Source organism: Athene noctua, chromosome 2 (assembly GCF_965140245.1).
Source record: "Athene noctua chromosome 2, bAthNoc1.hap1.1, whole genome shotgun sequence".
Lineage (NCBI taxonomy): Eukaryota > Metazoa > Chordata > Aves > Strigiformes > Strigidae > Athene > Athene noctua.
The window spans coordinates 32,198,519-32,223,704 of NC_134038.1; the positions used below are offsets into that span (position 1 = coordinate 32,198,519).

General features: G+C 40.8%; 1 protein-coding gene across 5 annotated transcripts in view; it reads left to right on the forward strand.

The window, feature by feature from the left end:
* The window catches only part of ZNF704 (zinc finger protein 704), a 249,314-nt gene that overhangs the window by 65,071 nt on the left and 159,057 nt on the right, over positions 1-25,186 (forward strand). For all 5 annotated transcript variants that reach the window (XM_074898788.1, XM_074898789.1, XM_074898790.1 and 2 more), the window contains one exon: positions 1,129-1,193. The gene's annotated coding sequence lies outside the window, so the exon portion shown is untranslated. The remainder of the gene's footprint in view (positions 1-1,128; positions 1,194-25,186) is intronic.

Below are 25,186 nucleotides of genomic sequence, written 5' to 3' on the forward strand. Positions count from 1 at the left end.
ACTGCAAGGCTGCTACCCGCTCACTCAAAACGCGGTATCTGGGTTTATTCTGGCCTTTGGCCTGGAGATTTGCGGCATCCCCTTTGTGCAGGAGTGTTCACCCCACTAATCCATACACAGGCCCCCAAGGTTGCTTGGCAATGGAGCCGTTCGGGCACTGGGTGGGCAGGTGATGAGCCTGTTCACTCCCTCCACGCAGACTTTCCCCATGACCCCCTCCTTGCTGAGGGAGAGGGAAACTTCAGGCTCCAGTGCAGGGGAGCCAGGTCCCTGCTTCCCAGCCCCATCGGCCAGGCAGTAGGGCTGGAGAGATGATGCTAGACCCTGCATCCTGCCATTTGGTCATCAGCATTTTAACAGTGCCCTTCTCATCAGGGAGACATGTTCCGGACAACACCTGCTACAGTAAAGAAGGAAATTTTAAAGTAATAATAAGCACATTTAGACCCACCTTTTTTTTAATCTATGAAATGAGAGGTATTCTTGGTCATTACCTCCATGAGAGAAAGGAGACCTTAGATTATATTCTGTGTCTTTCAATGATTTTCTTTCTTGTGGAAATCCCAAATCAGAGCTTGTCTGCACAAGCAAAAAACTGGAACCACAATAATTAAAGGGGTTGCAATTCACAACTGTTTTTCAGTTGATGCTTTACTAAAAAAGACACTCGTATCAGGAAATAAAAATATACATGGATATATGTGGGTTTAGGTTAAATCAAAATTGGTCATTTATTGTTGTGAATACACTGCTTTGTACTGGTGTAGAGCCTATTACTTTACTTCTACTGCTGTGTTTTAACCAGCAAACACAAAGTTTCTTTTGCTGTTAGTTTAAAAATGTGGAGCAAATACATCTCCCACACATAGAATAATCCTGCTTAAAGTTCATTTGCTAAACACTGTGTGCCTCATTTATACAGTGACTTTTAGAATCCATTTCCTCCAGGGTATATGACACTAAGCAGTCAGGGTCAATTTAAAATAGATAGCTTTCGCTTACCCAGTCAACTTTCATCTATTGTATATGTTTCTGTAAACAAAAAGATGCAGAAGAGTTTGTGATGGACGTAAGCACAGGCAGGGCCTTTGCAGTAACTTTTTAACCATCACTTCATTGTTTTTTCAGCACAGAAGCTTTTGCTTCCTCACTGGGAGAGCCTATATGAAGACTTGCATGAACAACGTTGTAAGGTAAGGAATACACCCACTGAGAGCTGGGGGTTTTAATTTCTTCCTAATTTTGCATTGCTGTGGAGTTCCCATGTGAGATGTTGCTTTACTCTGATTCTCAGAAGGACTTGCATACGGTGGTTGTTTGGTAATAACAAATACATGAACAAAATTAACTGTTTAATGAGTAGATGATAATATGTCTTAAATGATATTGAATTTCACCATTTCATGAAGTTTTACAAGCATACTCTTTCTCTTCTATGAGCCTCAAACAGTTCCTTTGGGGAACTGGCCACGCTGTGTGTTCAGTGTACCTCTTGGTGCAGCAGGTCCCTGTGCAGCATCACTTGCAATATTTTACTCAACTCTGAAGTCTTAAATTAAAACAGGAGAGTCTGATGTATTTTCTGATTCCCAGAAATACCATCGCTTTGTGGCCTTTCTCTGCCAGATTTAGTGTCACCTTTCCTTCTCAACTTCTCTCTTCTCCTGGAGGGTAGCAGCTCTCCCTTCAGACATGGTGCGCCTGAGGCTCTTATCCACAGACTGATGATCAACCAACAGCATCATTCTCTCCTCCTCTCCCAGGACCTACATCTGTCGTGTTTTACTCTACCTCACTCACTGAGTGAAAAATTAAATGGTCAATAAATGAAGAATCTTTTTGAAATATGATGACTGGAAATTGTGTAGCTCTTCTGATTTGGGGTCCTAAAAGACAGGCTTTCATGCAGCACTAGGCAGATTACACAGCCTGCATAGATATTACAAAGTCCAGCAGTGTTAGTATAGTATAGCTGTGCTGCTTGTTTCCTTAATCCACTTGTTTAGAGACACCCAGAATATTCATCTTAATCATCTATTTCCGCTGCATAGTAGGTACAGGAGGAAATACCATAGAGAGCCTTGTCACTGGGAAAATGCATCATTTGAATGTGCAATGTAAATATTTTAACTAACCAAATGTAAACACTGTTTTGTCTGTAGGATGGGAGAAGACTGTCGCAGTCAAAAATGAGCTGACATAAGAGTGACCCTGTATAGATGAGATACAAAATTGTGTTCACACATTTTGGTAATCGAAACAGAGCCCTTAATGAATTGCCTAGTGTGAAAGGAATTGCAAACACAAATGTGCCTGACACAAGACAATTGGAAGTTGCTGCTGTATTGACATTAGAAGGACTTTCAGATTCATCTGAGGTCCATGGTAGGGATGATGTGAGATGAGAGAGATGAGATGATAGAGTTGTGAGATGGTGAGAGCTAGAGAGAGGCTGGAGACCCTGGAGGAGAATCTAAACCATAAATATGCTCTGAATATCCATGCTCATCTGTGCCTCTGGCTATGACTTGTGTTCACCATGCCAGAACAGTTAATTCAGAAGTTTCCAAGGGTTAGAAGGCGGTAGAAGCAACAAGGAAACTAGATACAGCAAGAAGTGCCTTATTTGATTCACAGACGTGCTGTGGGTTTTTCAGCTGGTGGATTCAAAGGAAAGCAGAGTTCTCAGGCAGCTCAGAGCAGTTGAACATTAGCTCTGCCTACACTGGCTTCATAAGTGCTTGAAGACTTATGGTCAAGTGGTACTTGATAGACACCAGACATGGGGTTTAACTTTGAGTGCTGAACATGTTTGGTCCTGAAAAATAGTGCTATAGTATAGGATACAGAATCCTCCAGATATCACTTGACTTTATTGTGCAGTAGATGCTAAGAAGCAGAGACCCTAAATGGTCTTTGGACATTCATCAGATTGCTAAGCAGAAGAAACATCTGGAGATCATTTCATTGGCTATATGTTCTAGTCTGTGAATTGTTAATATCAGAAGAGGAAGAAACGACACAGAGGATTTGACTAGACTAGACTCCTTGGATTGTCGGAAACTGTTTATATTTTATTTCTGTAAGCACAGGTCTATGTAAATGCCCAAGCAAGTAAGCTTTCATTACTGGAGTAGCTGGGGGGGTGGGTGTTAAAGTTGATTTTTGCTTGTATTACCAACAATGGGTAATATATTAACATCTGCCTCACATTTGCTATTTCTTTGTTCTAACAGCTGGAAATTTACATTTACACATACGCCTCAGAGCTAAAAATGTCATTCTCTAGGTTAAAAACCCATACTGATTTTTGTCATTCTTGTTAGGAAAGGCGAACTGAAAACACAGAGAAAATACAAACAGGAAGGGGAGCCCCGAGATGATAAATGCTTTCAGTTCAAACTCAGATTAATCATGTATAGCATAGCCTAAGAGTGTCATTGTCTGCCATTACTACAGCAATTTAGCTGTAGTAGTCAAATGAGCAAATCTATTAAGAGTAAAAATTATTCAAAGAAAGTAGAACCAAATACTTAAGTCATCAGTGAAGAGAAAAATACAGTAGCTTTTTTTTTTTTTTTGGTGTAGAGGAAATCAAGAGCCTTTTTTGTGTGGATAAAAAGTGTTTTACATAGATGAGAACAACTTTGACATTATCCTTGACTAAAACTTCTGTTGTTAGAAAATCAATAATTTTATGCAGTAACTTCATGTAACTATTCTCTCAAATACAGTAATCCGAATCTTCTTTACCTCTCAGACAAATGTATCAATTTTCATGGGAAAGCATGAATAAATTCAAAATTAAGAACTTCATTTTTTCCCTATAAGAGCAGGAAGCTCATATACTTTTGCTAAAGTGCTGTACTGTGGGGGGTTTTTGTTTTTTAGAAAAAAGATCTAAAATGGCTTGGTTTAGCACAGGAAAAAAGCTAGGAACAGATTACTTTATGGTGCTGAATTCATAGTATTGTTTTTCTAAAAGAAAATAGCATTATTTGAAGAAGGGGTTTAAATGGCTGAAGAGAGAGGGAATTTAAGAGGAGGGAAGAGAAGTGCAGTTGAAAAATGTTTGGAATGACAGTGTAAACTTCAGGGAGGAAGGGAATTAGATAAAAGAATCTGTGAGAGTGGGAATAATAATGTGAAGGGGAACAGACTGTGCTGGTGCGATCTTTTGGCCTAGGTTTTGAAAAGAATTCAGAATATGATCTGCAGTCTCTGTCTTTGTTTGGGAAGGGGAATGGGAGTTTTTCCATTTACGGTAAAGTGGAGTAATAATGTCATTGCCGCAGCTGTTAAAATATTTTAAAATCTACTTCAAACTGGTTATTTATTGCAGTGTTAAAGTATAGACCATTGTGGTCAGAAGTAAGAGAGAAATTGGAACTGATCCCAAAAAGTGGGGTGAAAGCACAATTTATGTTTCCCTGAAGGGGGTTGGGACCGCTAGTCCAGTCCTGCTCATTCTCACTCAGTTTGCTAAGAGATTGCTTTTTAGGAAGCCTCTTTGGATATAGCTGTAAGTAAACAAATCTCAAGGTTCAAATCTGCAAGGGGAACTTGGAAGCCTCCATCAGAGCCAGGGATAAATAGGGTGCATATTTTGAGTCTGAAAGTGCTATCTGAGGGTGGCTTTGCAAAGCACATGAGGGCCATGGCATCCCAAGCATCTCTGGCACACACTTGAGAACTGACTTGTGTAAGGCAGTGTTTCTGCAGAAGGTGGATAGGCTACACAGGAGCTCCCATGCCTACAGCTGCTTCAGAAGCCTCTTTTTCATTGTGGTACAGAGTGATCTTTGTCTGCTTAGTCATTTCTATGTAACACAGTCTTGGAATTCATATCTATATATCACCTATTCCAGATGAACAGCAATAACTTTTAGTGTCAGGTAAATCCGTCTGTGAGATGAATTTATACTTGCACTGTCATAGACTGTCAGTAGCTTTAGACAATCCGTTATCATCAGACTAACTTGGTTTCTTAGTTCTGCTCTTGTGGCACAGCCAATTCCATTTCAGTGTATGTCAACTGAGGAGGGTATGCTCTAATAATATTTTACATTTACACAGCACCTCTCATCCCAGAGTACTTTATAAATCATGTGTCTTCACCACTGACCTTTTGCCGTCCTTTGAGAGTAGGAGAGCAACCATTTTACAAAAGCAATACAAACCACAGGATTTTTTTTCTATAATACTGGGGGGTACCCATTTATTACAGACGAATTACATGTTCCCTAAGCTACAGCTTCAGTTTTTAAAGACCTTTATTGAAAAATTCCTCAAGATAAGGTGCATGATCCTACATTTTGTGTTCACCATGAACAAGGAGCTAATCCATCTTTCCAAGACTGGAGCCCTGGAAACATTTCACTCTTGCCTCTAAATGAACATAAAAGAATCACTACCTCTATACGGTGGCTGTCATTTTACCTGTAAATTTACCTCTTCCTGCAGGATCTGCCCAAAACTCTATAGTCTGCATTCCTTCTCAGATGCTGAGGATTCTCCTGTCTCAGTGTGAGAGGTACAGCATAATAGATATATCAGAAAACTTGTTTAATTTTTTTTGAGAGATTCAAATTTAACTGATCTGCTGGGGTATGAAGCTGAAGAAATTCAGTGTGGCTATGCATTGGGCCAGTATATGCAGAGGAGAGATGTGCAAGGCCAAAGGAACAAGGAGGAGGAATACGATGGCGATGAATTAATCTTCCTGGCATTCACTGCCCCTTCCTGTAAACATTAAGAAGATGATCTGAAACCTACTGAGATCAGTCAGCATCTGTCCCCACAGCACTGAAGCTGTAGGGAATGGCAGTGATTGGTAAGGGAGTGTGCAAGGTCCTTTGTCTGCCAGGGCATCCTTCTTGTGACATGCAGAGCCTCAGCTTATGTGTAGGACTACCTCAGTGGGGACAGATTCCCTCTGTTTACTTCAGGAAAAAACTCCAGAGGAGCTGCTTTCCTTATTTTAAAAGAAGAAAATAGATATGCAGCCTGTTCTAGTACAGTATTTGCCAAACCAGACATTCTGGAGGCTAATTTGGGCCTTATTTAATCTGTTGTTTTAAACAGAAGGACAGCAACATTTCTATTTCAGTTGTACAATTCAGCAAATGGATTACAAAACCACAGTTAACTGAAAATGCCATGGATGGTAACTCAGTTAATAGTAGATTAAAAGAATCTTTAGGTTTTCGGTGTATTGTTTTGCCATTTATCTCTCTTTGTGGCTTGTCTGGGTTTAATGTAGTTTATTCCATTTAGGAGCATTACTGAGACAAACCCCATTAAAGCAGGCATTATAGTCCTTGTTTTGATTAGCACTCAAGGCCACTAGATAATGATGCTTTAAAAAAAGTCTTGTCTTTCTCTCATGGTCATTAGCACTGTGATCACCACCACTGTTCCGATGACAGTTAGTCTTTCTTTTTTTTTTTCCCTCTTTAAATCCCAGAGTCAATTGTGAATGCCTTTAATATGGTTTGTGACATTTGAACTAGAACATTTATCTCAAAAATAACAGTTCTTGCTCTTTCAGTGCTTGTACTTGCAAGAAATTAGATATTCGTATGCAAGACTTGTGGTCAAAAACTATCATTACTAGTTAATATTTTGCAAAGCTATTTTATTTTCTTTCATTTTATTTCATGGTGAGGCTTTCTAGACATTCAGGCATGTACATGTTCTTCTTGAACACCGTGACCAGAGAGGAATATTTGCATCATGCCTACCAAGACAGCAACCAGTGTAGGACCGTTTCAGTACTGGACTGATATGGGCAATTAAAATAATTTCCTCACATCATGTTTAAACCAGTGACATGTAATTCTAGGACAAAGCCTCTCAGCACCCCTTTCCAACACTCATCTGCACTCAGAGGATGAGCAGCTGCTATTACATGCTAATGTGTTTTGAGGGTGAATGGCCATTTTAGGACATGTTATTAACTCTGTGCAAATGGGTGCATTTCCATCATAGTGTATAGAGTTGACCTCACATGCTGTTCCCTTTACAAGTTTTAGTTTTGTAACCAAAAACAAAAATGAGAAAAAAATGAGTTCGGTGAGTTGGGCTTGGCATCTTGAAGGATTGGGAATGTCCATCTGTAATTACCTACTCCAGATCTAGGGACCAGACACCTCACCTTACAGACAGGTGAAGTTGCAGGGCTCTAAGGGCAGAAGGCTAGCCAGGACAATTAGCATTTCTAATGACACAGCCAATTCATTTTACCAGTATCGCTGTGTTTTACCTACTGTAGATGAACACTGGTGTACCTGAAAAGAGGCACTCACCCTAGTCTTTGTCCTTTATTCTTACAGACCAAAGTCGCTATGGGTTTTCACTAACTTGCCAGCTCCAGGTGCAAGAGCCCAGCAGTCTTCTGAGGTCCTTTGTGCTGCTCATCAAAGCCTTAGAGAAAGCTGAACACTTGTTTTCTCTAACATATTTCCATATAGAGATTAAAATTGCCACTTTTTTTTTCCCCTCTCATCCTCCTGAAGAGGAAAAAAATGTGTGCACAAAAAAAGTTTGGTGTACAGACCAACAGACTGGTTTATCATAGACTTGTTTTGCCTTGGGAGTCTGCCATATTACTACCAACAGTGTGTTTCTGGTTGTGGCCATGATCGCCCATCCCCTGATCCGGTGTGTAGGGGGTGAGTAGCCAGGAGTGCCAAATTTATAAAATGCTAATTTTTGTTGGACTGTTTCATCACTCACCAAAATCTTCTGATCACAGAAGACCTTTTTACCATTTTATTGTATTGCAGCCTGAGCCACCTAATCTGTACTCCTTAGGTTTGGGTGTTTTTTGATTAATTTTGCTCACTAGAGCATCCAGTTCTGCTCTATTCCTACTATTTGTTTTGTCTAGCCTTGCTCAGAGTAGATAACTAATGCAGTAGTTAAAACACCATCACGTCAATGCGGGGATTGAAAACCTGCTTCTCTCGGAAGCAGTTATACGTGAACCAGGCTGAAGAATGAGTGTATTTAGTATTCAACCAGTCACCACACTACCTTGATTTTTCCTATTATTTTTACTTAGATAAATGCTGAAGTTAAATTAAAATGTATCTTCCAATTTTTTTAAAAAAAACAACCAAACAAAAAAACAGATACCAAAAATATGTAAATCCTCATTTGTGAATTCCTGATAAACCCAGAATAAATTCACATAGTTCATGATTTGTTCTTATTTGTTTAATTTATATGCCATTATAACTGTGAATGAGGCTTTACAAAACCACAGGGACACAATCTTTGCCCTAAAGAGATTGTAGCTGAAATTAGACACAACATATAACTAATGCTTTCAATAGACAAAGCAGGATTACACCAAATAAAAATGGTTCATATTGTGTATATTGTATATGTTGTAAGCTTGTGATAATACAATTATTTGGAAAGGACCTGTTTGTCACCTCTGAATGTGATGATTAATAACAAAGCTCTGGAATAAAGCCATTGTTAGTGTTTGCTGGTTTAAACCAAAAAACCTGAGACACTAATGACTAATCATTGCTTTCCTAAGGGCAATCTAATTGAAGAGCTGGATTTAATGGAGTATACATTGGGTGCTGTATTTGACTTTCTAGATGCTGTGGCCTCCAAAGATCTTCACTCTGGTTTTAGACACTTCTTCTAGGTTAAAGATACTGATTGTCTTGCCTGTTTTATTACATGATGAAGGTAGAGCCTCTTGGAGGCTCTAATGGGACTTCCACACTTTCTTCACCTTTTATTGTGAGTACACAGTAGACAATAATATTTTTTGAATTTTAAGTAAAGGAGTCTTACTCCATAGATGTAGAGTTCTTCTACTATTGAGTTACAAGTACCTGTGTAATATTTTCTTCCTGGGAGTAAGCCATAATTGTATTGTACATCATTGTTTGAGTGTTCCTCAGCAGAAGAGGCTGCTGTTCTCATGTAAATATTACATGTATTTGTATCAAATCCTCAGGCTTTATTTTGACATTTGAATATCTAGACCTTTTGTTTAATGGGACTTTGGGTAACAAACTGAGGTTTGGCCACTATTTCCAGGGCTCTGCTTAACATAGAGGTCATCTCACCCCCCACCCCCCCGGAAGAGAGGAAGAGGTACATGGTGGTGTTGGGAGCAACATGGGCTGGGCAAGGGGCATGGGCCTGGAAACCTCCCCACCTTCTCAGCCTCTTTGGTGGGAGAGGGTTGGGGCTTTCTCCCCAGAAATTTGCTCAGATATGAAAGGGTGTTAGTGTACCTGCTCACCTACCCCACAGGATTCTGGTGTGGCTAATCAGTCAATATTTACACAGCTCTGTGAAAATGCTTTAGAAGTGCCAATTGTGCATTATAATTATATTGTGAAGATGATTGGGAGTCCACGTTTGCATGTAGATTCAGGCCATGGGAGTTAAGCCTTTCAAATAATGTCTCTTATTTAAATGCCTTACCTATTCCTTACCTCTTGTTGTGTGTTTTTTTTAAGGATGATGAGAAACATTAGTTTACCCTCAGGAAAGACCAGGTCTGACTGTTTTTAATAATGAGTTATGTACTTAGTCACAGTAGGTAAATTTACAAACCAAGCAGGACACACTCAGAGATCGATTCTGTCTGTTCAGCAGATGGTTTTACACAATAGGCATCAGGACAAGCCTGCTGAGACTTTAAAACAAATACTTCTAAGTAACATTGCCATAAGTCTGTTAATACAGTGGCAATTCCTGTTTTAAACTCTGCAGAGCTCCTACTTTATTTATATCCCATCTATTTACTGAAGTATAATAGATTTACTCTGGGAAGAGACTCAATCTCAGCAGATTTACACTGAAGGCTAGCATTTAAGTTTCAACTTGCTTCCACAAAATAGTAACTAATGCTTAGCACTAGCTGCAGGACACTTAGTTATTTTTCATAGCAGCACACCAGTATTGAAGTATTAAAGACAAAGCAAGAATAGCTTGCAAAAGAAGTCCGTGACTTAAGAGTTTCTGAAATTCCTGGAAACTCTGTTGCAGCAAGAATGCTTTTGTATTTTTTTTTAAGTTCTCTGCATTTTCTAGTAACTTTATGAATGTTGCTGGTCTCTTTAACTGGATAACAAAAGGCTTTATTATTTATTCTACTTTTATGTAAATTAGTTGGGCAAATAGTTGCTTTTAATGCAGATTTAATATTTTAGTATGTAGATGTGTATGTTAATGTAGCTTTAAATGAAAAGAAACCTAGAGTTTCATGTAATCCCAGAGGGGACACTGTTCTGCCTGCAGTTATTATACGAGAGCAATTTGGAACAGAATTGGGCCAGAAGTTCCCTGCATACCTATCTCTTTGCAGTAGCATAAAAAATTAATGGGGAAAAATTACAGGGAAATGAACACTTTGTTTAAAAATGTTCATGAAGGGAAAAGAACTTCTTCTTTCCCACGAATATGGGTCTTTTCATGGTTGTTCGCTAATCTTACGCTTACACTTGCATTCTGTAGCTGCATAGAGGTGTTTAATGCAATGTGGATATGAGCCCACACATTGATGTTCCAGTAGAGGGGTCTTAAATATTCATATGATGACCAGATTCATGTGGTTTTATTTGCTTCTTTTCCTCTCTACCCAAACTCCTAAGCACCATCGGATGATTAAACATTATAGGGCCTGTGGTAGTGAACATTTCTGAAAATCTGGACAATCATTTTTTGCCCAGCCAGCTGGCAGGAGTGTCATGCTCTGGCATTGTTCTTACTGGAATAAAGTGTTCTTCAGATATTAGACTAAAATGTTCCATTCCTGCATAAATCCTTAAGGTTTTCTGAGAAGGTTGTAGTGCTAAGAGCATTAAGCCTTATGTAGGAAACGATTGTAGAGGAGGATGCTTTTATCTGTGCCACAGTTAAGCGAGATGTTACTGATACGAGATTCAACTGCAAATGCAGCCTCCTAAATTGAGGGAAGTATACCTGCAAGGCACCTTCAGGCCCCGTTATAGTCAGTGGCTACCAGAGCTCCCTTCAGCTGCTTGCCCAGAAGCAGCTGGTGCCATTTGAGATGCCCTGGGGCATTTCTCATGGTCTCTAATCGCTATTTGAGAAGCATGAGAGTTTTTTGTAGGTCCTGTTTCATGTCTGCCAACCACATCCAGGTTTCATCTGCCTAAAGAGAGGGCACTGAATGCTGTTTTAAATGCCATAGGCTATGCCCCTTGACCTCCAGCTGCCACTGCAGAAGAGCACAGATCTCCTGCAGATCCTGAATCAAGTTGTCCATCTCTGCGCACATATCTGCATAGACATCCAGATAGCTTGGATGCCCTCAGGGAACTCAAGTGGTCCCAGCTGTCAATGTTTAGGCAACTACATAGCATCTCCGGGGGCTGGTCAGCTGCGTTCCTTGTGAGACTCCATTGCCTGGTAGCCCCTGGGAATGCAGGAGGCTCAGACACATCATTCACACATAGACACACGTGGGTATCTCATGCATCTCATGATGGGTGGCTGATTCCCACCCATCGCATCACACATGTGACATTTCACCGAGCCTGCAGTGCCGCCTGGGACTTTGTTGCTAGGAAATGAAAAAACTGTGGAAGGGCTGAGAGGAAGAAAGGAGAGAAAACTGTAGTTGCTGCCCATGTTACTCCTCTGCTGTGCTCTGTAACTCAGCTGGTGAGATGGACTGTGGGTTTGACCCATGGTCTCCCGACCCTCCAGCCTCATTTGCAGAGCCACAGAACAGCAATGTGAGCAATCAAGCCAAGTCAGAAAGCTGCACCGCGGGAAGTCAGTGGCCCTGAGGCTTGATCGCTGGGCAGCACCAGCGCAGTGGAATAAATTGGGCATCCTGAAACGGGTCAAATGACTGTCCTTCTGAAACAGCAGTAGGTACTCTATGGTAACGGGGTTGTTTTCTCCATCTGTTTGGACTGACCTTTGAATTTTCCATCATCATTTTGCCTTTGCCTTTCCTTTGCTTCACCTACATTTGCCAGCAGTGCTGTCTTTGCCTATTAGCAGTTGTGTACCAGCTGCTGTGCTTTTTTTTTTTTTTTTTTTTTTTTGGCAGTTTTCATGCAGGTTTTGCTTGCTTTTTTGCCCCAAACCTTTTTGGTGTGCATCAGCATTTTATCTGTTTTCATGCACTAGGGAACGATAGGAGCCATGATCTATTTGGGTCAGTGCATGCCTGTGTGTAACCATTCCAAAATGAGGAATTTTCTAAGAATAAATTCTCCCTCACCAATCTGGTTCTCATTCTTGCCCACATAATATCTGTTAGCTCCTTTCTGCTATTTTTAGACTTGTGAAACTGGGGTAGAGAGAGTGATGAGGCTTTTTGTTGGTTTTGCTTTCTTCCATCCAAACTCAGTCTTGCATTTCTCCTGTTAGTTGAATAACTCATGGAAATACATAGCAAAGCAAGTAGTTTAGTAGCTGCCCCAAACTGAGGTCTACAACCATGTGTTACAAGTCAACTGAAAATTCAAAAAGGATTCTCTAAAAGGATGTCATGATTGTTTTTTATGGAAGTAGCACATCAGTTTGATATTGTGCCTAAGTAAATGCAGAGTTGGATTACCTCTGCTCTTCAGGCAGTTAGCCAGCTGTTTGTCACAGTCAAGAAAATATTTCAACAAAAGGAAAAAATAATTTACTATTGCTGCCATCAAATTAACGTGTTTCAGCTTTCAGTAACTAATGGTCACCCTCAATCTGTGAAGAGTTTTCTTTGAAAACTGTCCCATTAAACTGTTTCCTTCTGCAGAATCTGATTGCTTTACAGTAAAACTGTCTCTCTAAGCAGTGGATAAGAATAAAAAGAGGTTTGTTCACCATATAGTGTAAGTTATCCTTTAAAATGAGCCACATTTAGGAAGGTGTTACAGCAGGGCTGAGCAGGGCAAATTTCTCAAAGAATAAAGTAGATGAAATCCAGACTGCTTGGTGAAGGAAAATCAGACCTGAACAGGGTATTACGACAGTGATGTAATGGTAAATTTTAAAAGATAACTAGCTTTGAAATTGCTGAGAGGATGAGGGGGGTGTATTGTAGCTGTATACGTTCTTGAGCTGATGTCTCATTATCACATTTTAGGTGAGCAGTCCTATTACTTCATTCATCATTTCATTCTCTTTCTGAGAGACTGTTTTCAAAGTATTTCTTGTCATCTGCCCTTTGTATTTCTGGCATGCCCTGACTTCTCTCATCACTTGGGCAACCTAATATTAATAGCCCATAACCAAAGTAATCAATAGATGTTGATACCAGTACTGGTAATTTTATACAGAGCTTGTGTGAGTATGTTTGATTGGGATATTATTATTATAGAAAAATAATTCGGGGGGGGGGGGGGGGGGGAGGAGTGCTAAAACAAAAATTTTGTCTAGGATGATAAATACTCAGCTAATGGCAAAGGTGGCAGTGCCCTGGTAGAAGGACCAAGCCTCGAGGTAGATGGAGAAATTATGGCAGCTCCTGGAGTCACGGGGCAGAGGTGAGCTGTGGCAACACCGGTGTGGCCTCCAGAAAGGAGGAAGAGGTGGCTGTGGAAGGAGGAACCAGACTCTATGGGTGGCAGAGGGTGGGTGAAGGTATCAGGAGGCAAGATGACAGAGGGAGAGGCTTCCTGACCATGGGAGAGTGGAGGCAGTAGCTGCCTTTGTGGTGTGTGTGCACGTGGACGTGGGCTCAGGCCTCTGGCGCATGCGTGTGTGCGTGCTGTGGTCACATCTGCACAGCTGAAAGACTATTTTCAGCTGCTGTGTGGATGAGACATGCTTACTACTGACCGGTCGTACAAAGGTTTCAAGCTTGCTGGCTGCTCTTCCCCTCGTACATCACCAGTGTAAGACTGTTCTTACCTGGTCTGTTTTGACCGTCCTGTCCCTGGAGAACAGTTATCCTGTATCTTACCCTTCTTCAAAACCTTAACAGGACCAAGCTCTGTGTGGAAATAGTAGTGATTTGGGTCAGCACAGAACTGAAACCTGGAAAAATAAAAGCCAGGCTGGTTATTGACTGTGAAAAGTGATGTGATGCTCTGCTTGTCCTGCCTACCAGCAATTGCTTCTCCATCATCATGCTTTGGCAGCTCTTAACTCAAAGTAGTAGCAAAGCTTCTTGCAGTAGACATGATGTATTTATCCTTCTCTCTGCAGTGCTACCCATATTGTAGCGCTTCCTGCTAAAACAGTGCCAATGATAGTAACATGGGAAAGCACAGAGGCAGGGGAAGTCTCGCAGCATTACTGATACTTAAATTGCAGAAAAACTGATGCCAACAGGCAGCAAAAAGAACAGACTGGAGGAAGGGGAAAAAAGGGGGTGTTTTTTAGTAATTTTTTATTCAACAAATTTAAGTTTGCAAGCTGTAGGCCAATTCTGTCTTCTGATTTTTGCTTAGGTGCAAGAGGGGTGTATTTTTATTAGGGATCGTGATTTATTCATGTTGAGGAAATGTTCTGTTTATACCAAGTTCAGATTGCAAAGCAGTAGTTAGTAGATGACATTCAGGCTGGAGATTTCCCTTGAAACAACATGAGAAAGTATTTATTTTCTTAAGTCCATTTCCCTTCACGGATAGTTTCCTACCATTAAATAGCCAGCAGACAGGAGAAAGGGCCTGAAACTGTGACAGGCAACTGCATTTTCTGGATATGTAAACGCAATATTCATACATGGCTTTATGGAGGGTTTCTTTTCCACAGAGTATGAACCCAACATCTCAATTAAATCGAGAAGGGGAAGACCTGGTTTTCATTAGCTGTAAAGGCTTTCAGAATTACATTAGTTGCAGTTCATTAGATCTTGTAATCATATTTGCTGTGTGTCATGATGAGGGAGTGAGGGGTTTGGGTGTGTGAGGGGAACCCAGCTCATAGATCATTCCCACGAGACTTCAGATTAGCTTCTACTGCCTCAGTTCATCAGGATCAAGCCCCAAGCTTTATATTTCCCTCTCCACAGCAAGAGAGCAGGTGGATAAAATGAACCACATGCCAGGACATTGATGTGGGGGGCAGGAAACAGCTGGGTTTATTTTGCCTCACTACCCCACACTGCTCCAGCTGGCAGGCAGGGCAGCACTGGTGCCTCGGTGGGGAAATGAAGCTGCGGGATATGCTGGACTGTCACAAGCAAGTGGTGTTTTCATTTGCACCAGCTCTGCTTCCAATTGAAAGGACAGAATGATATGATAATGCTAGTCTTGGAGGGAAATTGCAATGAAATGGTGTGACATGGTGAGGCCATGAAAAGACCCGGTCTGTCAGTGCTACTCCCACTGCACAAAGGCTTAGCCATGTTTTCTGTTCTGATGTGTCAACCAAAACAGTCAACTCAAAGGAGGGCATTTGAAGACAAGAATTCAAACTGTGTCTGATGTACATCACCTTTCCCAGAGGGTCACCACACATTAACCTCTCCTGCTTTTGTCTGTGATTTGCAGATACGTTTTCTAATTCTCAATGTCTGAGAGTTCACTGGTCTGTAAGAGGAGATTAGGTATAACCAGCTTTGTAGGTTATACCTGGTCTCCTCCACATTTGAAGGTACCCCTCTCTCCACAGGCAGAAGTTAGTTTTCACTGACCATGTGGAGCATACAAGGCAGCCAGTTTAGATTATTTTTAGATGACTGAAGTTAAGGTAGCACCTCCCCTCAAGGACCACACGGCTCTGTTTCAAAGGAGAAAAGGAAAAATCCATAGATGTGGCACTGCCTGGGGACACTGGGTATCTGAGATCAGTTCTTATCTCTGTTGAAGAGCTCTTCAAAAACCAGCAAATCCTCCTCTGTCTTGGACATTTGCTTCATGAAAAGGAAGTTATTTACACGGGATTCTCTCACATGCTGCCTTCATCTTAAAGGGTAAACTCTTCAGGACAGGGACTGTCTCTAGTGATGAAGGCAAATCTTCATATATGCACCAAATATTTAAGAGAAGTTGACATTTCTAATGAAATACAAATGCTAAAAAGTTCACAATCACTATACTGAAACAAAGTGAATGCGAGAAATTTGAGCTTGAAATAGCTCTTCACCTTTACAAAGCACATCACAAGATGAACGCTGTTTTCTTAAAACTGGTCTGTCTCTAAGTTAAATGACTACTGCTTCTCTTGCTGTGAGATATTACACAGCTCAATTCTCACTAATTCCTTTTGCCTCAAGATTGTTTATTCTTAAATATAAAAGGTCCTTCTGGTGTAATTTGTGCTCTGCCTCCAAGGACCACCACTTAGCTTCCCTGGAACACTCCTCCCTTTCAGACTTTTGTATCTATAGATTATATGCTAGTGTTGATGCTCAGAAATCTGGGGGGTTTATGTTTAAAATTATTTTCATTAGGTTTTTCAAAGTTGGAATTATTCTGGTGTGCTTCATTTGAGGTATCTCACTCAAGGTGCATTAAAAGGCTATAACATCCTTGTTGGATACAATGCATTTTTTAAATTTCTCAGTTTAGGTAGAGTTAATATCACTGTAAGCACTAAAATTTTAGCAATCTAAAAGTTAACTACCAATGGAAGTTGTTCAGTCTTCTGTGATGAGAACAGACATGAGATCTCTCAAGTGTGATCCTGTAGATAGCATCTGGGGAATAGAAGCCTGGTTTTTGAGATGTAAACATACAGAAGTAGAATCCCACTCTAAGTAGGAGTCTTGTTTTTTTAAAAAAACCACAACTTCTTCAGCAGCATTTCCTTGGGGATATTCAGAGCATTGTGTTTTGTTGCTGTATATTTGACAATCTTCTGTATTTTTATAAGTTCAGGGTTCTTTGGAAATTGGAAGTAGCCTCTGGAAAAGTACTATCTACCTGTTGTGTTTCATGGGCCTGATTCAGTTTGAGGACAAGTACAATTGCCATGGATTTTAGAGATCCTTTAGGCCAGATGACAGAGGCAATCTCCGTGTGCACCCACTTCCCAGGCTTGAGGGAATTTCTGTTTCCATTATTATTATATGAATTTGCAAAAGAGTTGCTCAAAATGTTGCACTGCAAAGACTGAAAGGGGACTTGGCATGGTAGAATTGTATAAACAGCAAAGTGCAGTTATAAACAGGCTGTGTTTAATATGAAATAGCATCTAGTTCCAGGAACAGCAAAGCTATCGGTAGTAGTTGTGTCAGAGCTGGAAAACACTCACAAAGACAGCTTTCATTTCTATATGCTCTAAAGTATGCAGTAATCGTAGACTAATTACCTCACTGCAGCCAGAAAGCAATATGGGATATTGTGGGGGTGTGGGAAAGAGAATAATATGCTACAATTAAGCTGTAATCTTTGGCATGGTCACTCATCAGATAAAGCTTTTCTGCTGTTGCATTCGAGACAGTCATTACTGGGCTGCTAAAGGCTGGGGAAAATATGTGGTGGTGTTCCTAGGAGCTGTTTCACAGAGGCTTCATTATCGGTTTCTTCCTCAGCAGCTGCCAAAGCCCAGCCAATGCTCTGCATTTGCAAGCTGTGTCCACAGAGCTCCGCTTTCCCCTGCTTGATGCTGGGGGGTTTTGTGCTGCTGGTAATGAAATGGGGCTAACGTTAGTACTCACCATGGAATGAATTTGTGAGCTTTAAATTATTAGTTTAAAAACATGTTTGCTCAGGACCTGATTTATAATGGAAGATACCTTTGGCGGAGATTGTGAGAGGAGGTTTATACAGAGAAAGACCTTGTGAATGTGGGAAATAAATGTACTAGTTACGTGCCAAGTTAGGTGCATAATTATGCACATGCATTAACCCCAGGATGCAGACTGTTTCACTGGGACATAATCATGTTCACATGCAATTACGCTCACTTTCCTTTGAAAACCCAGTTTTACGGTCTGCTAAGAAAACCTTGCTGGTGACATCTCTTAATTTCTAAAATTCTCCACCATTTTAATAGAAACTATTCCACTGCCTTGAAGCAAGCTCTTGAATTCACATAATTGTTCATACTACTGTCCGGATTCTTCCCACTTTCCCAAATGTCTTTCTGAGGAGGAGAGGCAGCCTACAATGCAGGCTTATGCAGAATCACTAAAATTCTATTAGGAATAGAGAGGAAAGCATGGAAGGAGAAGTCAGGTCAACTTTGAATATGTTGACCTTGAGGCGACATGTTCTGACAAGTCATGAATGAGTTGATAGGAGTAGGAATACAGATTGCAGTGTAGATCAGCATTTACTGCTGCAAAGGCCTTGTTAAATTTTTCTGCCGTGCCACAGATAAATGGTTTCAGAGAGACTTGGTTTAGGACTCTTAAGGAGATGTTCAGACTGAGAAGGGGTTAAAAGTGACCGGTGGTTTGGGACTGTTCAGTTTTGTCTTAGATCTGGTTTTGCATTATAAAACACATGCATCCTTTGATAAGCCAGCTATGATTTCTGCAAAAGTAGATACAGAGGGGAATTAGATCAGAACCTCGTTAGTCTCCTGCTTCACAAAGCAGAAACATGAACTATTTTGAAGGCTTATGGCACACAACAGTCTCTGCAAGGTTTGTCTGATGACAGCCTGTAACAGCAGCGCAGTCCGTATCAGTAATTCCTTCCAGCATCAGGCTTTCAGTACCAGACCTTAATCATGGGCACATCTGGTCTCCTACAGCAGTTCTTCAAGATGTGTCTGCCTTTAACTGCTCTCGTTAAATGGGTGCTGCCAAGCCAAGCAGCTCAAAACACAACTGCACCATAAGAGATTTAATCTGCTGTAGGAAAGAACTTGTCCTGATTTAGTGCACAGGATCCCCAAAAGTGAACTGCAGTAGGTACTGCATGAGAAAGGTGATCTCGGTACTATGGTTTGTGTGGTTCAGTACTGGATCTACCTGGAGGCCAAAACAGGGCAACACTGATGCAGAAACAGGAACACAAATTGGTCTTACGACTTTTTTTACAATCTTGATGCTGGTGCCAGTATGGTATCAGGAGAGGTTCTGCCAAGCAGGCCTGCAGTCCAGACAGCAGTCCTGTTGCCTGTCATCTCCAGAAGCAATTGCTCTTATGCACCTACCACCAATTTAGAGTAAGGATAATGTTTGTGTATTCAGGCTGTTCTATAGTATCATTTGTTTTCATGTAGCAATGCCTGAGAATTATCTCAACTTTATCTTTTTGATAAAATTTCAAGATCTTTGTACTTAATTCAGTACTCCTACATGCTTATTGCTATTTTGATATCTTAATATAGTTTTCGTCACCTACAGCAGAGGTGACTGCCCCAGGCAGAAAACAGACCTGGGAGACGGGAGCTGGGAGCTGCTGGGAGTAGCTGGAGTGAGTAGAAAGCTGGGCACGGTCCTGTGGTGGAAGAGTACTGAGAGAAGGAACTCTAGCAGAGAGGGTTTGAGGTCAAAAGGACCCACTGTTTTCAGATTCAGTCTGAGATACAAAGAATCTGGTTTTATCGAGTTAGAACAGCCTAAAGCATAATTTTGGCTGCAGTAAAATGTTTTTTTACCCAACTAATCCCAAGCTCAGGAGTTAGGTCCAATCAGGGACCACACCTGGAAGATGATTTGGTTACAATCGCCATTCTGTAGAGAATAAGAAAGTTTAACAGTACAGGCTCAGACTGTACCATGCCAACTGGCTGCAGTACATGACAATTATCCCTGACATGTTTAATTTACTGCAATGGATGTAACCTGAATGTTCAGAGCACAACTCCCATTAAGAGGGAGCCTGCAGGCAGGCTCCAAACCAGGACCTGCAGTAGGAGATACCTGTGAAAAGCTTGGTGCAAGTATTTTGCCCATACAGGGACAAATACAACCCTTATGGTGTCACAAAATTTGGGTATAATGCCATATGCTGTCAGGAATCCACCAGTTGTGGCAAGCTACAGAAAGGAGACACTCAGAAGCTGCTTCCGGCTCCTTTGCTGTTAAAGCATTGTAAGGCCACATGGTGGAAAAGGCCAAAACCAGTTTCAGTTTAAAATTAAGAGGTTTAGGGAAGGTCTATTTGGGGGAAGGAAGGGTGCTTGAAGTTAATTTTAACCCAGTTCACCATAGTGCTACACTTAAGCTCGTGCCAGAATGGCGTTTCCCTGCCAGTGACATGGTGTTTCCATGCATGCAGAGAACATGGAAACGGTTCTGGACTGAGTAAAGTGCATCTGCCATGTCCTCCCTCTTCTCTAAATTAAGTGCCTAGTTTGATGTGAACTCTTGTTGGTGCAGGAGTTGTGGTAGTGGATTGCCTTCCTTTAGGGTGGCCTGAGGATGTTACATACATTCTCTGGGCACTTGGAGATGCCCTGCACACACTGATGCCTGAGCTGGGTCTGAAGTTGCAGAGAAAATTTTCTGAAGGGGGAGTAAGGTAACAAGGAACTTGTTAGGTCTCCTGTAGGCCTCTAGCTTCATAGAGAAAGTCTGTTTTCAGTATTTGGCAGTTGGAACTAGATGATCTTTAAGGTCCCTTCCAATCCAAACCATTCTATGATTTGGAGAAACAGAAGATAAAAGGATTGGCATCCACAGATGTTACATCTTCCACCTGCAGGACTGTTTCTGCCACTGCCTATTTGTTGTAGCCTGGGTTTCTGTTCTGGTTTTGAGTTTCAATTACAGTGTTTGCAGCTGGATGTAGACAAGAGAACATTAGTTTCATAATTCTCAGCTTCTGTCTCAGTTCATGGTTCCACATATCTTATACTTCACCACTTTATGGTTTAACGCAGCTCCGTGGGGGCTTGCTACCAGACCAATAAAAATCTCCTTTAAAAATTATGACCTTCTTCCCCACTCTCCCCTCTCCCTCTCAAATCTGAATAGTTGAGGTGGAGGGTATCTTCCCTCTGGGCGATGTGATGGATCTGTTCTGCAGTTTAGCACAGATAACTGAATGCACTGGGAAGAGGAGGGGTGGGAAGGAGAAGAGGGCAGTAGGAGACCCAGCAGCCTGAGAAGGAGCACAGTAACTGAAGCTCAGCATAGAGGCAAGCACATAAAGCTCCTGGGCAGTGCCCCTGTTAGCCGAATCCAGCCTGACAGCCCAGGACAGTGAGTCGCGGTCCTGCAGCCCTCCCCGAATCTCTCCTGTCCTGTCGCATTTGGCTTCTCACATTCAAAGTCGCTCAGTTGTCAAAACAATTTCTTCCCTTGCCTACACTCCATCTATAATTCATTAAGAAGAGCAGAGAGGTGAAGCAGGCAGCTTTTCCCACTCTTTCCCCTTTGGAAAGCGTAGGCCGAGTGTGGTTTGCAGCAGGACATGAATGAATGGTTGTAAAACCCAGAAGCCAACGGGAAGGTGGTGAGAGAGAGACACGCTGCCATCTCCTGCCAGGCCTCCTGGGCCACCAAGCTTGGCATCCACCTCCCACAAAGCATGTCCCTGATGCATTTTGCTGTAAGTTTGGGTGGATCTTTGCTCCGAAACCCCAGGCCAGATCCTAGACCCAAATCATGATGGATCTGTCCATTCCTGGGCTTCAAAGGAGTTCAGGTCTCAGTCCAAGCTTTTCCTCACTACTTAAAATTGTCACTCCATGTGCTCCCTAATATTGCAGCCTGTATCTTAGGCACAAAACTGCTTCAGTCCAGATAGAGTTTTTTATCCTTCAGCTTGGCAACAAATTGGCAGTTGCGTGCCCTACACTCCCATCATCACCAACTCAGGCTGAACTGCCTCAGCTCTGCTTTATTCCTGCAGCTGCTGTAAGGAAAAATAACGCATTATTCACTGTGAAAGTGCAGGTCATGAATTGAAGTATCCGTCTTTTTAAAACTGCAAATATAATTGTGCATTTAAGTGCAATTTTGAGGAAATGGCTATGGGCGTTATTTGCCATACAGGTTCCACTAATGGCAAATATTGATGTCTAAAAAGCAAGAGAAATTTGCTACAAGAAGGAGAAATTTTATTCAATGTAGTGTAAGGATTAGTTTTCTGAACTGACAGTGGCTTTCAAATGTGAACATGAACTGTAGTTTGCATTTTGCCTTAGATGAAATAACCAGTTTTCTTATCCAGGTATTCCAGGCCTGTCTTTATTACTCATTTTTGGAGTTCAGCCTCACCAGCAACTTGTGTGATTTCTGTGGAAAGGGTACAATGAAAGAAATCTTCATCTTAAAAAGATCATCACATAAAAAAAAAAAAAACAAAAAAAAAAACAAACCAACAGTTCAAGTGACTGTTACTCTGTCTCGGCGATGTCTCTCCGCAAGGTTAAACTATTCAACGCAAGGTTAAACTATTCAAGTCTGTCAGTCTTTCAGTGCTGGAGGTAGGACTTTTTTCAAGCCCATCAGATGAAGGCCCCATGTAAACTCCATCTTTAGCAGCTCTGAAGCACCCTCACTAGAGCCACAAATCCCTGTCCTCGAACGGAGAGATTCACCAGAGGGCAGCACAATATCACTTCTTATTGTAACAGCAGGCGTTAATCTTTTCAAGCTAAGAGCTTTTGAAATTAGCTGTGTGTTGTTCTATAGTTATGACTGAAAATAAGTTTCTTTTTAAAGCTAGCCTCTGAAGCAGCTCCAAAGTCCATTCCACTAGGCGTATGTTAACATTTTAGTGTCCAGTCTTTCACCAAGTGGAAGCAGAGAAGTCATAGACAATTGTACTTTCAATGTACCTCTCTGTCCAGGGTAGGTCAGGGCAGCTGATGGGTCCTTGATCATCTTCAAGTATTTCAGCAGCTCTCCTGTGTAAAAAGCATCAGCCCAAGTGAATCTTATTTTAGTCTTATCGTTTGGGAGGCATTAAAGAGTAGGAGTAAGCCCTCTGATGGCACTTTGTGAGTAGGGTTCACAGTGGGTGAATGTAGGCATGCTTTTTTTTGTATTGTAATTATATTTACTTCTGGTTGTCCTGTATTGCTGAGCAGTTTCTAGGTCCTCTAGAATTTATGCCAAACTCACTGTTCAAGGAGCTAAGAGGAGTCACTGGTCACATCTTGCCTGCTCAGCATCCCTCATGCAGGGCTTCATCTGTTGTCAATCTGTTCCAATTTATTACTTTATTCTGCTTGCACAGCTAACTGGTGTCTCCAGCAGCTGCCTCCCTTGGTTCAAGTGCCACTGTACTTTTCTAACTTTTTCTGACCTTTTTCTCTCAACTTACAGTCAAAGCTTTGGTATCTGAATTCTTGCTCTTTTGCTGTAGATTAACTACATCTTCTGTCCTTGGTCATTCTCTTTGCTCTATTTGGCTTCTGCCTGGTGGGATGTCTGAAGTCTAGCTTCAGTCTTGCACTTCACTCCTGACATTCACATGTAGGTCTCCCTCGACTCTCTCTCTCTGATCTCACTCCTTTTTAAGCTCAGTCTCAACTCCATCCACTCTGCTCATCCCAACACTTCCTAACTGTACTGAAGTCTTCAAAGATGCGGCTTTTCTATGGGGCAGCTCCCCATGCATCCTTAGCTTTCCTTAGCTCAAATATTACCTTTATTTAAAGGCCAGCAGCCTTAAGAATATATGTGTAGAATAAAAGAATAACTTCCTACCATATTACCTTTTGGTACATTACTTAGTGTTCTGAGAGGAGAGTAGTTTTTTTCTTCAGAGCAGGTATAAAATCATGAAATTAGTAGTAGAAATAATTTAAATCGTATCTTTCAAAACAACTTTGTGTCTGCTTTAAAAAAAAAAAAAAGTGATTCTGTTTTAAGGAAAGGGAAAAATATTTTGAAATCCCTATTCTTTTTCTTGTATTTTTCTTTGCCCAATAATTGGGGAAGAAAAAAAAAAAAGTTTTCTTTTTCATTTGCATTCTCTCTTTTTATTTCTTGGGAAAACTAAGGAAGAAAAGAACAAAAATGCTGAAAAAAATACTTCATTAAGTTTTATTTTTCTCACATTCATTTTCATTGCATCCTTTTTTTTTTTCCAAGGAGGGAGGAAAATTAGAAATTTAAAGGCAAAAGGATAGGAGAAAATAAGGTAGAAGATCTTTTAATAATAATTTTTTAAAAGCTTTAACAGGACAGACAATGTCTTTGAAATGTCATAAAAAATAAAAGTTGAAAAGAAAAATACTTTCTATTCAAAACACTTAACAAAGGTTTGGAGCCAGTTAAGGCAGCCAGTGCAGTGTGCTTTGTAGTGTTTTCTAAATGAGGACAGTCCATCACCTCTACAGGAATCCGTCCCGGTTCACAGTGCCCTTGCACCTCATCAGAGAGGTCTTTGTGGGCATTACACCAAGTTTTCTCCTGTCTCAATCTGATTCTGCTTCTCTGAAGGTCTCTCCATTTCAGAGCCAGTGATGTGACGATGACTCTGTAGAAATAACCCGAGTTATGCTTTAAAATAGGGATGAGGCAGGGCTGAATCAGACTCACATCTGCAATAGACATCATTTTCAGAGTGGTATGCCATTGCTTTTAAATGTTTACTTTTTCAAACTCTACCAAGATAACCCCAGAGAGCAGTGACTCTGATGTTAGTGCTCAAGGCTACAGGTAAGACATACCTGTGCTTTGGCAAGGTGTGCAACACCTACTCTTACCATTCTGTGTATTTATGGGTTTAGAGAAGTTACAGATTATGTAACTTTCTTATAAGTTGGCTAAACTAGAAATATTTAACTACACTTTGAAGTTGGTCTTTCTAGGATCAGCAGATTTTTCCATCTTTTGTTTGTTTCTTCCCATTTCAAGTTATTGCAATGCCATTAGTATCTAAAATTAAAGAAAAAAAAACTTTTATCCACCATGGATAAACTAGTAAAAATTGGTTCTTCTTGGAAGGTGTCTAGAAGTCTGATCCTGCATGGCAGAAACCAGTGCACCCATTTTATGTAGGAACAGAAAGGTTACTTTTAAGAGCTACCCAGTCACATAGCTTAGTTGTTAAGTTTGTTCTGCTGACTCACCAAATTTTCTCTGATGTGAATGGCCTTTTTTGTGAAATTAATCCTTTTTTTCCTAAGGTTTTAATAACAAAATGGTGACATGGTGATTTTTTATATAGATATGATAGTAGCACCTAAATGAATTTGCTATTACAAAATTTGCTTCTGCTGCAAAGAAAAAAACTTTGCATAAGTTGTAGTTGGTTTTGAAAGATCGCTTTTCAAGTTAACAAATATCACTATAAAATACTACTCTGCCTCTCAAAGTGTATCGATAAACTTTTTCCTTAAAATGTTAGTGCAGCGATACTGTACTACCTTTTACTCATGTTGAGATTGTAGATCAGTAACAGCTTGTGTTAATATTTGACAAGGTTTG